We start from the raw sequence: 15,224 nt of genomic DNA on the forward strand, positions 1-15,224 counted from the left end.
CATGTTAATGTCACCTTATTCTAAAATTATCCCACTTGACATTATACATTGAAATTACATCCAAGAGAAATAAAATTAAACCATGTATAGTGATCGAGGTGCGTGGTCTTCCTGCACCAAGAGAACATTTTTGCGATCACTAGCTTCATAAGAGAATCTACAAAATTTTCTAAAGTGTCAACTTTTTCTATAAAAACCTTTCCATTCTCAACCATCTCTTACAAAAAGTGATACTAAACATCAACGTGCTTAGTACGAGCATGATACAAGGGATTCTTCACCAAACATATTGCACTCTAACTTTCTTATGTGATTACAAATCTGAAAAGATTACCAAATATGAAACTAAATATAAAATGAACATGTGATTGCACCACTAAACATAAATATAAAATAAATCATATCAAAAGAGATCAAATTTATGTGGAGAAACCCTTTCAGGAAAAAATTCCACCAGAGAACAAGGGAATTTATATATTATTAATCTTCAAAAGAGAGACTATAACAATAATACACTTCACTTGACTTCTTTAAATGATCTTGAAACTAATTGGAAACCTCCAAGAAACTATGATGAAACAACTATGTCCTAGCTCCAATTATAACCAAATGAGAGAGGAAAAACCACTATTATTTTTTCCCAATACAAGGGGCCAAAACCACTTGCAAAAAACTCATGCCTTCGATAGTGAATAGCTAGTAGAGATAATAAAATAATAAATAAATATTCAAGTGACTCTTCATGGGTGTCAAACCCAAAGCCATTTAGACTTTAGGTATTTTGAGTGCCCCGTAACTCCTAGTGATTGTTCAGATCTCCAAATGAACACCTTTAGTCCTCCCAAACTTGGTCTCCTTATGCATGCCACTTCATGTCTCAATATGGATATGGGGAAGAGTTTTTTTTGTCTATTTTAATTTATATTTATCACTTCTTCATGTTCACCTCTTAAAAATATTATTACAAATAGCCATAAAGTATAAATTATATTTAATAGTTTTCTCACATGTCTTAGGGAACACTTTTTGAGGAACGTGGAGACATATGAATGACTTAGGATTGCCAAGTTAATGTCACCTTATCCTAACAAGATAGAGATAGAGAGATAGATATGGGGGATAGGGAAGGAGAGATGGGGAGATATAGAGAGAGTGGGGAGAGAAAGGGGGGAGAGAGAGAGGTAGGAGAGAGAGAGAGAGAGAGAGAGAGAGAGAGAGAGAGAGAGAGAGAGAGAGAGAGAGAGAGAGATAAATAGAACCATAATATTATTTTAAAAATAAATTTACATAATATTAAATATAGGATATAATAATGAGATAATTTATTAATCCATGACTCAAATTCTTAGAAGAAATGTATCATTTCTTACCATGTAACCTTCTACAATGAGAGGTAATAAATAAAAATATTTTTTATATTTTAAATGGTGGCATTAAGCCTCTAATAGAAGACAATACTAATATACTACGAAATCCACCTAAATTGTGTTGTGCTATCAAGGATGCTAAGAAGAAAAAGAGTACGAGTCCAAAGTAAATACTTTGGAGGATGAGAGTAATATTTAATTATAAGTATTTAAATGCATGAAAAATCATGAAAACTTTGTGCAAATGGATTTCCCACAAAACATGTACATCTCTATTAAGAAAAGAGGGTGTCAAAAATATTTCAAATACAAATATTATTTTTAATTCCAACAATGAGATTAAAGAATGAATGGATAAATATAAATAAAACCAATGGAAAAGAAAAAGAGGTAGTGATAGGGAGGGAGAAGCAATGAGTCTATTTGTATCATTGTGAAAGAGATATATGGAGAGAAAGGTATAAACAGAGATGGGTATATAAATAGATAGAGAGGGATGGATTAAACAAGATATGATAGAAGTGTATAGAAAGACAGTGTCACACACACACACACACAAATATATATATATGTAATATGTATATATATGTATATGTATGTATATATGCGTATGTATGTATATATGTATATATGTACATATCTATGCATATATGTACATGTATACATACATATACATATATGTACATACATATATGTATGTATATGTATGTATGTATATGTATGTATATATGTATGTACATATATGTATATGTATGTATACATGTACATATATGCATAGATATGTACATATATACATATATACATATATACATACATACACATATATACATACATATACATATATATACACATTGTACATACATATATACATATATACATATACATATACACATATACATGTACATATATATAATACATACATATACATATATATACATATAATATATGTATATGTATATGTATATATGTACATGTATATGTATATATGTATGTATGTATGTATATGTGTGTGTATGTATATATACATATACCTATATACATACTCATATACATATACAAATACATATACATATATACATATACATATACATACACATATATGCATATATACATACATATACATATATGCATATACGCATACATACATATACATATGTATCTATATATGAATGTATATATACATGTATATGCATATATATATATATATATATATATATATATGTATGTATGTATGTATGTATATGTATATGTGTGTGTATATATACACATATACATATACATACATATACATATGTGTGTGTGTATGTGTGTGTCTATATATACATATACATACATATATACACATTTACATATACATATATATATATACATATACATATACATATACATATACATATACATATACATATACATATACATATACATATACATATACATATATACGTATACATGTATACATATACGCATACACACATACATATATATACATATGAATGTATATATATACATATATATACATGTGTATGTATGTATATACATATATATACATGTATATGTATATACATACATACATACATACATATATATATATATATATATATGGATATATGTATGTATGTATGTATGTATGTATACACATACATACATACACACACACACATACGTATGTATGTATGTATGTATATGTATATGTGTGTGTGTGTGTGTGTGTGTGTGTGTATTTAAGATAGAGGGGTGAGAGAAGGATAGATGGAAGGAGAGAGGAAGAGGGGGAGATGGGGGCAATTAGAGAGGAAGAGATGGAGAGGTAGAAATATAAAGATATAATAAATGACATAGAGAGGCTGGGAGATATATATGGAAAGATAAAATGAATATATATATATATATATATATATATATAGAGAGAGAGAGAGAGAGAGAGAGAGAGAGAGAGAGGGAGAAATAAAAAGTGTGTGTGGGTAATCAAGAGAGAGAGGGATTAGAGATAGAGATAGGGAGTGCGAAGAAAGGAGTGTATGTGCGCCCAATTGAGAGAGATATGGAGATATCGATAGAGAGGGAGGGAGAAAATTAAAGAGAAGATAAAGAAGTGGAGATATATAGTTAGAGGGAGAGATAAACCTCAAATGTGCTATGGAGAGAACTAAGAACAAAATTTAATATTTTAATATATTTATTATTTAATTATGAATTTATATATTATATTATATTTAATATCATTATAAATTTATTATTATTTAATTATGTATCTATTTTACATATTAAATACATCCTATAATTGTATTAATTGTTATATGACTAACCCCCTCTCTAATTAATTCTTCTAAATTGGTATAAATTAATTAAAAAAAATATCATTAATATATATATATATATATATGTATATATATATATATGTATATATATATATATGTATATATATATATATATGTATATATATATTTATATATATGTATATACATATATACATATATATATATACACACACACACACACATATATATATACATATATACATATATACATATACACACACACACACACACACACACACATATATATATACATATAGTATACATATATATACATATAGTATACATATATATACTATATGTATATATATGTGTGTGTGTGTGTGTGTATACATATATATATATATATATATATATATATTCCAGTAGCCCAAACAAGATTCCCAAATAAGAACATCCACGCCCAGACAGATAAACTGTTCATACAAAAAGGATTGTATCCATTAATTAGTTGTGAAGAATTTAACCAAAGATAATCTCTTAACCATCCCATTAAATAAGTGGAAGACTCATTAAGTTGAGCTACATTTCCCTGCCATAAGGTGATATGCTTCTAATGCCAATAGAAAGTAACCCATCCAATGGTATTCAACATCTAGAAAACTACTAAATAAAAAGCATCCCAGGCCGAAATATCACAAGTACCACCCCGTCCCGGACCATCGCAAGAAAAAATATAACCAAAATCTTTCTTATCAGGAATTAGCTTAGAATCACGCGCATCTAAAGCACTTTTTACTAAAATTAATGTAGTTGTATGCAAACCTAGAGCAAGAGCATGATGAACCAAAAAGTCTCTGGGACCAATTATTAAGAACAATGAATTTTTATTATCGTTAATAGAACTCAACCAACTGGGTAACCATAAGCTTTTGCCAGCATTGAATGCTGGATCATTTGTTGAAGATAAAAGTACATCAAATCCATATAAGGTCTTACCATGAGCAGATTGTATCCATTGAGCAAATATGGGTTCAATCAAGATTTTCTTTTCTGGAGTACCAAAAGCGCATAACATCGTTATGAGCATAAAGTCCCAAGGTATGAAAACCTAGGAATAAACTAACCCAACTCAAATGAGAGATTATGGCTTCCTTATGCTCCAACATTCTCGCCAATACATTATCCTTATTCTGTTCTAGATTATAATCTCTAATGAGAAATATAGCTCCATATATATATATATAAATAATTACTGTGATGATGGAATTTGGAAAAATAGTAAAACCTACTAAGCCACCACAAAACTCTAAAATTCTACTTAAACCAAAACCACCAATTTGAAACTAATGGAAAAATCTACAATTATAATTTTAAACTGTAGATTTCTCTTTCGTGTCTCAGTGTGTCCTATCGCTTGAGATCTTAATATTGCTTACTATACAATTATGCTCTTAAAATGCACTTCTTTGTTACAAGATGACTCTAAGACCAATGCACTTGTGGTAAATTTTATGCGAAGTAAATGATTCTACAATACAAAAACTAAGATGATAAAATGATGTAATTATCAAGAATGTGGTGAAGCTAATGATAATGATAGAACAAAGCTAATGATATGGAAGCTATGCTAAATGAGATAATGAGACTACAATGCAACAATGAAATGGTACATGCCTTAGTTTGCCCTTGGTATAGGTGTGGTGTCAGTAGTATGCCCCCTCGGGAGATTGGTCAAGATAAAGATTTTTTTTTGAGATGACGGATGATCTCACGATAATGTCAAATGAATTAGCAAATTCATTGTGTAAAAAATATGTGGTAGAAAAAGAGAAAAGGATGAAGAATGAAGCATTCAAATGCCAGTAGTAGGCAAGAACAATACATCTCCAATTTGGGTGAAATTAGCTATAAACCTACATCATGTAGCTGCACATTTGATAATGATGCTCAGTTTCCTAGATGTTTAGATAAGTTGGCATAATGGTCAATGTCAGCCAACTGATAGATGCTTTGTGGGATTGATAGAATTGCAAAAGAGATGATATGATAATATTGAAAGGATACCCGAGTAGGTGATAGATAGGTTTTGATATATGTGCAACTTTTGGTTTGATTAACGCGCTTGCTTTTTTATTTGTAGGAGATTTGGATGTCAAGATGTCATGGGATGTTGAGGTTGAGGTGACCTCGTAGAGTTCCTCCACAGGTACAGGCACAAGGGCCGGCACAAGCACAACCATAGGTATAGGCATAGGCACAGGTGCATCCTTAGGTACAGGTGTAGACTTAGGTACAAGTATAGCCTTAGGTATAGGATGATGGAGAGGTAGTAGCCTTACACACCCAGGTTGCTCAGTTATAGGGGCAAGTTATGCACTTATTTGAGCATGTGAAAGAGTTGATAACGGAACAAGATACTACCATTGGTAGATAGAGTATGTTGGAGGCCTTATTGGATCAGCTTCAATTGAATGCAACCCATGGTTCTAGTGGGGATAGTATGATGGCTATGATGCATACCTGGGGAAGGAGATATAGTATGAGAGATCAATATATGAGCAGGTAGTCCCCCCTGATAAGAGAATAGGTAGATTTGCTCAAAGTTCATTTGGTAGATCGAGGCGGACATAGATAGAAGGTAGAGGGGTGATGGGGTCACTACCTAGACTAGAACCACTAATGGGGTCAAGAGGAGCAAGGAGCGAGACTGTCAGGTAGCCAATAGCCTAGGCCAATAGCTTCTAGAGGCAATTCCTCATAGATCTTGATACATTTACCATTTTTGTATGATCATTGCATTTTTTTATAGCTGGAGTTACAGTTCGTATTCATGGTGTCATTGTATACATAGACATTATTATTTTTATGATGATATATGAGTTTTGATCAGTCGACTATAGATACACAAGTTCTCTATGGATGGATGTAGGCTTTTTATGTTTATGCTAATGCTTTCTATATGATTGATCCTATGATGATGGTTTTATGATGATTCTATGACTATGGTATAGTGCCATGTCTCTATGATTTCTATCTAATCTATGATGTCATGCTGATATGATTAATGTTATATAGTGACTATGTGTGCTTGAGTTATGATGATTAATGCATATTTAATGAATCAACCTATGATATATGACTCCTAATGCAATGCATGATGTACAATGTTTTAAATCCTATGATGTTGTACACATGATGAAATATGCAAAAGGATGCTATGACAATTTTATTTTATTTTTTATTTTCATGATATTTCTATGTATGAAATCTATGTTGATATATGACACTATTATATGGATTATCATTTGAAATCATGATCTAAATGTATGAACAATGCATCTAAATAGTAAACTTATGATTATAATGTCTATGATATATATTGTGATAATGCAATCCTATATGATGAGTTATTTTTGTTATGCCAAGTATACTCAATCTTGAATAAAAAGACAACTGTGAAGAATTAGAAAAATATTTGGATCTTAAACCACAAATAAAAGGATAACCTAGAAGATGATAATGGTGGGATGCTTATAAATGAATAAAAATGCAATGCAAACTTAACATGAACCAATGCAACATAGTCATCATGTATACAAATTTCGAGGGCTTTTTCTCATCATTGAGCTTTAAAATGTTGTAAGAGAATACAAGCATCTAGGTATAATTGAACTGCTCAGATGACCTAAGCATTTCTTACAATTACAATATTAATTATATAAAATAAATATAATATGATGATTATAGCACTTACTATTAAAGAATATAATAAGTAAACTAAATATAATTATATTATTATTTTAAAAATAAATTTACACTATATAAAATATTATTAATTATTAATTATATATGTAATATATTATATGTTGTATATTATGTATATTTAATATTTTTATTACTATGTATATTTAATATTTTATTATACAATATGATATATAATAATAAGATTTAAAACCTGAAAAAAATATTAATTACATTTTTTATTAAAATGAAGCCATAGTTTATTAAAGAACACATTTCGAAGGTATAAAATTCTCAAACTCTCAAGAAAAATCCCAAAATGAATGCTTGAATAAGGACAATCATGTACCAAAGAAGCCATTACAAGTGTTTTGTTAGATTAGTATGTTCATAATTTAAGTAATCACATCTAGTTTGAAGAGCCTAGAAGGCATCAATCAACCATTTTTTTGAAGAAAAAACATGAAATATTATATATATGTACCTAATTAATTTAATAAATATGTTGACAATTCATGTGGTATATATATCAATTTGAATTAGGACTAACTGTGTTGTGCTATCACTATATCTTGAAAAAATGGAGTAGATGTTAACTTATAATATGAAGTTGTAGTATCGTAAATTGCACCCCATGCGATTTCATGCTACATAAGCGCTTCTGCTTTATGCTAAATGAAGACCTTCTTCACCTCTTTGTCCTTTTGTCCACATGATTTCCCTGTCACCCACTATTTTTGCCTTTTCTCTGACCTTGTTGATTGTACGACCTGTGGACACCAATACACTACAGAGACGTTTGTGTGCCACACTAGTATCCTACAAATCTATAGTCCTGATTTGATCATTTGAGCATCATGCCTACATTTGGAAAGGTTTGTAACACCCCTCTTAGTGATTACCAACATTAGTTTTACTTCCAACAATGCATATATTCCCTTCTGGGCTTCATTTTAGCACTCTAGCAACCCATTTTGTGGATCTCTCTAGCTACAAGATCATTCTCACTACTCTTTACTCATGCTATTGAAGCTTTCTAGTGATAATTTCGAGCATTCTTGGTTCTTCATGTTTGAGGATGATTTGGTGCTTCATCTTCTTCACTTCATGAACTCTTCACTTTGGGTGTGGAAGGGGAGTTCTTCTTTCATCTTCTTTGTTATCTCCATTAGCATATTTACATTCTTCTTTAATTTCTATTTTCATTATCATTTTATCTATCAATATATTTTAGTTGTCCATAGAGGTTGAAACACTAAAATGAGGGTTTGACTATGGCAGACCTCTTAACACAGTCCCAACATATTTCCTTGTTGCTTGTGTGTAGGTGTTTTTGGCATAGAGTAAATTGCTAGAGGCTTCAATTGTGGACTAGCTATGAGATTTCACTTTCCCTTTTCTCTTTCATTTCTACAATTATTTCCTACTTTCTATTATGAAATTATCTTGTTTTATTATATTTGGAACACATATCCATCATTATGTGCTCTCTATATGGAACTCCGTACTCTATCTATATGGGATGATAGCGCACCACACTATCGTCTAAGACTTGGGTGTGCATCCTTGGACAAAGAGTTTGCAGAGGGCATCAAAAAGCCTTTGTAACACATTCAGTGTTATCTATGGGTTACTTGACAGCCTTAGGCTCTGTACTCATCCTGAGTGGAGAGGTAGAATAGTTAGTTCTTGAGAGGCTATTATCTGTCTATTGGTGTGGTTTGCCTTTTCCCCTCTACATTTTGGTGAACTTGACATGAAATTGGTGTTGCATATTTAAATTTTAAAGCATTTTGAAACATCTTACACCTTTCATCTAGTCATGTTATAAATTTTATCTCTACATCATCGAATCTTATATCGAGTGGTGGCCCTTTTGTTATCACGGTCACTATCACTCCAATCTTGCGCTCCAACCAGAGGATTAAAAAAATTGATATATCCTTCACACCTTTAGATGTTCCTTATAGTAAAGATCCTACCCCATTATACATCCCCGCTAAGATAAATAATCATATTGTTACATGTGTATGGTTGATCTTGCATGTCAAGTCGATGTTATTATGGGGGAGACTTTATTTATCAATGGTTGGCATAGTGAAAGATATGATGAGTGTTGTGCATTTGTTTGCATGCATGAATGGTTATTTGTTCCTCCTTTGGGTAATGCCACTTTGATGGTCCTTATGGGACCCAAGGCAGTGTCAACTTCTTTCATCACCCTAAATAAGACCTGTTCTGGGTCAAGTTGGGTATCCCTTAGCTGATCACCATGGAAGTAGTCCCTTTGGATATCCATAAATGTCTAAAATTTCCTCATGAGCATATAGTGCAAATCATCCAAGACACTAGATTTCAACCATTGATTTCCCATGGGGGGTTTTCATTAGATCACTTTCGGCGTGCCTCAATTGGGCCTATGCTTCCCCATGGAGATCTATTATATAAAGCCTATTATAAGCACAAAATGAGGGAGTTGGCCTCTACATTGGCTCAACCTATTGTTTCTCTACGTACTCTTGCATTAGTTTCCACTCCCCCTTCCTTTTCTACTCCTATTCTACAATGGGTTGTATCTTCGGCTCCTCCATCATCAAGGGCTAAGGATAGACTTATTCCTCAAGGTAGATCTCCTCGCTTTCCAAGGGCCATGCAGCCTCCATCAATGTCTTCTATTCTTGTGTCTAAACCTAGTATAGAGAAGGGAAACACACCTGTATCACTATAGTCCACAACCTGTCTATCCTTTGAGCCTTTGATCCTTGCAAATATCTCTCATCCTACCTCGTATTGTAAGGGTAGGCAGTCACCTCAAGATTTCTCCTCACGTTTATCTTCTACATCATAGCCCCCAAGGGCACCTCTTGTTCCTCTGACTACTCCTAGAGAAAAACAAGGGTGTCCCTAACTGTTTCTATGGGACTCATTTCAACAACACCTCTTGTTTCATTGGTTGGGCCTTCTCCTTCATCAGTTATGGCTCGAGAGGCCTCTCCCATGGAGAACGATGCTGCTATGCCTTCTTAGACCTCCATTCTTGGTCTCCATATATGTTGAAACTAGTGTATGCATGAGTGTAAGCATCATCAATGGATAATGGCTTGAGAGTGTGAGGCCAATTTGAAGGCTATGAGTGAATCATTAGTGTCTGCACCTACCTCTATTGTTTTTATGCCTTCTCTTGTTCCAGTTGTTCCTGCTATCCCTGCACCTAATTCATCTTCCATGTTGCTACTAACTACTCTGGGGATTGGTAATGAGCCTCACCCCAAAGGGGTATAGATTTTCATTTCTCCTTCCTTGAATCCTCCCCTCATCACTTCCTTGCCTTTAATGTTCCTCTATTTTCTAGCCCATTGACTTGCTTCATACACATGTTGTAACTAGTGTAGCTTTGTCTATTTTCCTTATTTCATAGTTGCTTTTACATCTATTTTTTACTAGGGTAGTCGATCCAACTATGGTTGATTGGAGGCCTTCACCTCTACAAAAACCTAAGTGGAAGTTTAATTAGGGCCTTGTGCTTGAGTTTCATCATTGAAATTCTTCGGTGTCTTAGGTTTCTATTTCTTTCCTATTTCAATGTCTATTTCTTTATCTACTTCTATTTATTTCATTGAGGAGGTCCCACCTTCTCCAGAGTTTCTCTGCCCTACTTCTAGAGGTCACTAGTGCAACTCTCATTTCACCACCTTAGTTCAAGTAACTCGCGTCTTCTACTAAGGGGCATTTGTTTGACTCCTTAGAGGATATTCTAATGTTATCTATGATCTTCACATGATTTGAGAGATTTTGGATTAGAATGTTGAAGTTGCATCATCCTTGGCTCTTGTTGTTGGTGCTATGCTCAATGCTACCCTTGTGATCATCCTTCTTTGAGCTCAGTCTCCCTTCCCATATGATCAATATTGGGAGGATGATGACTTGATGGTGGGTGACTATTAGGATAGTACCCTCCTTATCTTTTATATTAGGGTGTGCATGTCCATGTCCCTTGTGCTTTCTTTAAATGTTTCTTCCCTCTCAAAGGACCCAAGTTACTTCATTGGTGCTTGGAAATAGGAAGTTGACTATCTTTATGTGTTTGTGCTCTCCTAAAGGACACATGCTTCTCTATTGGCACTTAGAAAAAGGGGATTATCTATCACGCCCTTCTTATATTTTTTACTCACTCTTTTTCTATTTGTCATGCCTTTCTTTTCGATATCGAGGATGATGCAAAGTGTTGGGGCATTTAGGATCTCTTCCATATCGATTTGATTTTTATTTTATCTTTTTTTTTTCATGTGCCTTCTTCACATGGTTCATAAAGTTCAGAACTACGATGAAATACTCATATGTAGCTATACGCATTGTCTCATTTCACCACTATGGACTTCAATGTTGAATTGATAGATCTCCCTGCGTCTTTGTGTTTTTATTGATATTATGGGTCTTACGTGTTAGTCACCAAAGATGACATTCCACGTAAAACATCTTTTTATGTTGACATAACACAACATCTCTTCTCCTTAGAATGAAATGCATTCCATGCATACTATTCTAAGGGGGGCTTTCATATCTCTACATTCTCTACATTTTAATTATGTATTGGCATCATGATTATCTTAGTATATTTGGGCGTGTGCACAAAGATGGTGGTCAAAAAAGTGGACACCACCCAAAAAAAACTTGGAAAAACAGGTAGTGCGTATGTGGTTTTAAAATTTAAAATTCCCGCGTACGCGCTTAGGTTTGTTCTTCCCCAACCTAGAAAAGGTAGTGCGTACACGCTGCTTTTAAGAAAATCAGCGCGTACGCGCTACACCTAGGAAAATTAGCGCGTATGCATTGCTTATAGGAAAATGAGCGCGTACGCGCTAATAATCCAAATAATACTGCATACACGGTGCCTGGTAAATTATGGATTTAGGGGCGTAGGTACACAAATCTCAAAACTTAGAAAAATCTTCAAGGGTCTAGATTTCTAGTTGTCTGTAAAAGACAAGAGCATACTCTCCTACCTCTCAGATTTTTCTGAAAATACAAGAAAAATTTGATCTTTAACCAGATAGCAATTGAAGTGCCTAAAAAAATGAACTTTAAAGAATACACGATGTTTAATTGATTCTCCTTAGGCAACCTACAAAACCAATGCATCAGTAGTCATTTTATTTTTGATTCTTTGACAGGCGTATGTTCGATTGATAGATTCTTTGGCAAGTGTTCTATAGAAAATTAGTTAGGCTATAAAACTCTCAGGCAAATAGAAGACAAACCGGGGTTAGCAATAGTGTTAGTAAAATCCAAGTTCAATTCATGAAAAACCCTGGCAAGTACACTTATTTTGAAATGATAAAACATAAATTCGTACAATGGAGTATACCTTCCCGTATGAGTATTCTCACAGACTGAACGACAAAACACAGAGTCAAATAATCAGAGCAGAAACTCGTATGAGTATTCCAGCATAACTGCACGATAAAAGAAAGGTCTTGACAAAATGTTGTATGATGAAGGACCTATACTCGTATGATATTTAGCAGAGGCTGTATGGACGAGACCTAAAAGATAAAAAAAAATGATTTTGAGGCTGAAGGATTGAATTCTGGGTCCCACGGTGGGGGCCATAAATGTGTGTGTGAAAAGTAGATCGGTATCTGTATCTATATCTTAATTTTAATACACAACACTTTAATTACGTCATTAGATGCATGGTTAGTAAATCAATAATTAATAATGAACAATAAACCATTACAAAGCGACCTATTTCCTTCTAGTAGATGCTAGTTTAGTCTCACTCTTAGATTTCATATGCAATACCAGTGACTAGACGCCACCTAAATGAAGGATTTAATCTATATGAGCATGAATTTGAGCTAAATGAATGCAAGATTTAAGCTAGATATGCATGATTAATCTAACATGATTTAAGCAATATTAAGCTAGATGATTTAATAAGGATGCAATAACTAATATATAATATTTGAATGTGAAATCTTAATGAACCTAGAGCAAAAACAACATGATAACAATATATTCTCCAGGATCCTTGAATGAGAGATGAGAGCCTGAATTTATAGAAAATGCAGAAAGAAACCAACGACTGAGATCAAATGATGATGAGTGGTCAAGATATTCCAAGAGGAAGCACAATCCAGGTGAATTGATGTGATTGGCTGCTTTTCTTAGTTTTAAAGGAAATTGAACTAAAATTAAGATAAAATCAGAAAAAATTGATTTATTCTCTATTTCATTCAATTTTGATATTTAATTGTTTTAATTGCTTTCTTTGAGATTTTTCTTCCATTTTTAATCTGATTTTCAAGATTATCTCCTTTTGATTTCTCTTCTCTTTCCTTTTTTGATGATTTAATGGCAAATTGATTGATTTAATTAAATATGCTAGGATATTCAATAAAATAAATAGGATAATTGTTTAAATATGATTTTCTTGGAATGATCAATTAATTAAATAAATATTTAATTAATTCAGAGTGATTAATTTGCCATGTGACATTTGTTGATTTAAGAAATTAATTGTGTGCTCAAGATTAATTTAATTGCCTTTGGTTAGGACTTTGGTGATGTTGTCGAGATTAGGGGCCAATGGTTTAGATGACCATTTTTAGGGTACTACAACTACTGCTCCAATCCAGCCTCACAAATGAAACACTGAATTACATACAAATATTTAGGGCACCAACCCCTGCACCAAGTTCCAACTTGGTGATGTATATTGAAATACAATTTTGATACAGTTATAGCTTCTTGTTGCAAATGAGTTATGCAACTTTTGACCAAATAGGTCTCTACCGGTTAACAATCTTCTTCTTCTTTACTAGATCTCACACTACCGGTTAACAAATTTCTCTCTTGATTTCTTGGCCTCTCTTCTCTCTTTCTCACAGCCTCTCAACACACTACGTCAGATTGGTATGCCTTCTTGATCAATCACACCTCACTAGTTAGCTCAACTGTTAGACCTGCTACATTTTACCGGTACTCAATCACAACCGTTTAAACCCTCTTACCGGTTTGCTTGCACACTCACTCTGCAACTTTCTTAGAATAAATTCTAAGGGAGATGATCCTTCTCCGCACTTAAGCTCTTTTCACTCTTCTTCTTCTCCTCAAGCATCAATCATTTTTGTTTTGAGCTAATCTATTTATCATCATGGATTCTGGCCAAGAACACATTCAACCACTACCATGTTAGGTTTTACCTTCTCCAACTTGATCTGAATCCGGTTTGATTTGATATGCTTTTCCAGGGATAAGATCTTCATGTCATCGATCAATCACTAGCAAAGCTTTGCATTCCAATGCACGTTTTCTAAATATGGAGGTTTGCACCATGCTCTCCTGCTTTTGTCTGTCATTCACCATTACTAGCTCTGTTACTTCCTTCACGAAACAAGTATGAAGATCAAATCTTCTTACAGGATCAGTTCAGCTGCTTTGCCAACTTGCCTTCCTCGAGTTGCAATCCTTTGGAATCCTCCGTGACTTGCAGGTTCCTCATTAAAGCCGACCTGCTTGCAGATTTGTTATGTCGATACACACTCCACTGACCTATGCAATACCTCCACCTGACATCTAGTTGTCATGCTTGTCGACATCCACCTTTTCTTGGATTCCTATGTCGATTTGACATTCTTTTTCAACCAAGGTAGACTACCAGTTTAGTTCATCTTACCGGTACAACCTTCATCCTAGTTTATGCCTTACCGGTAAGCCTGCTTTACCAGTAGATGACACAAGTAATGTGTACTGGTAGCCTTCCTTTTGTTTGCTCAATCTCATGTGTATTGCCATCATATCGTTCACCACTTCTTACTTACCGGTTGACATCGATTATAAATTAGTGCCAATAATG

Source organism: Cryptomeria japonica, chromosome 7 (assembly GCF_030272615.1).
Source record: "Cryptomeria japonica chromosome 7, Sugi_1.0, whole genome shotgun sequence".
Taxonomy (NCBI): domain Eukaryota; kingdom Viridiplantae; phylum Streptophyta; class Pinopsida; order Cupressales; family Cupressaceae; genus Cryptomeria; species Cryptomeria japonica.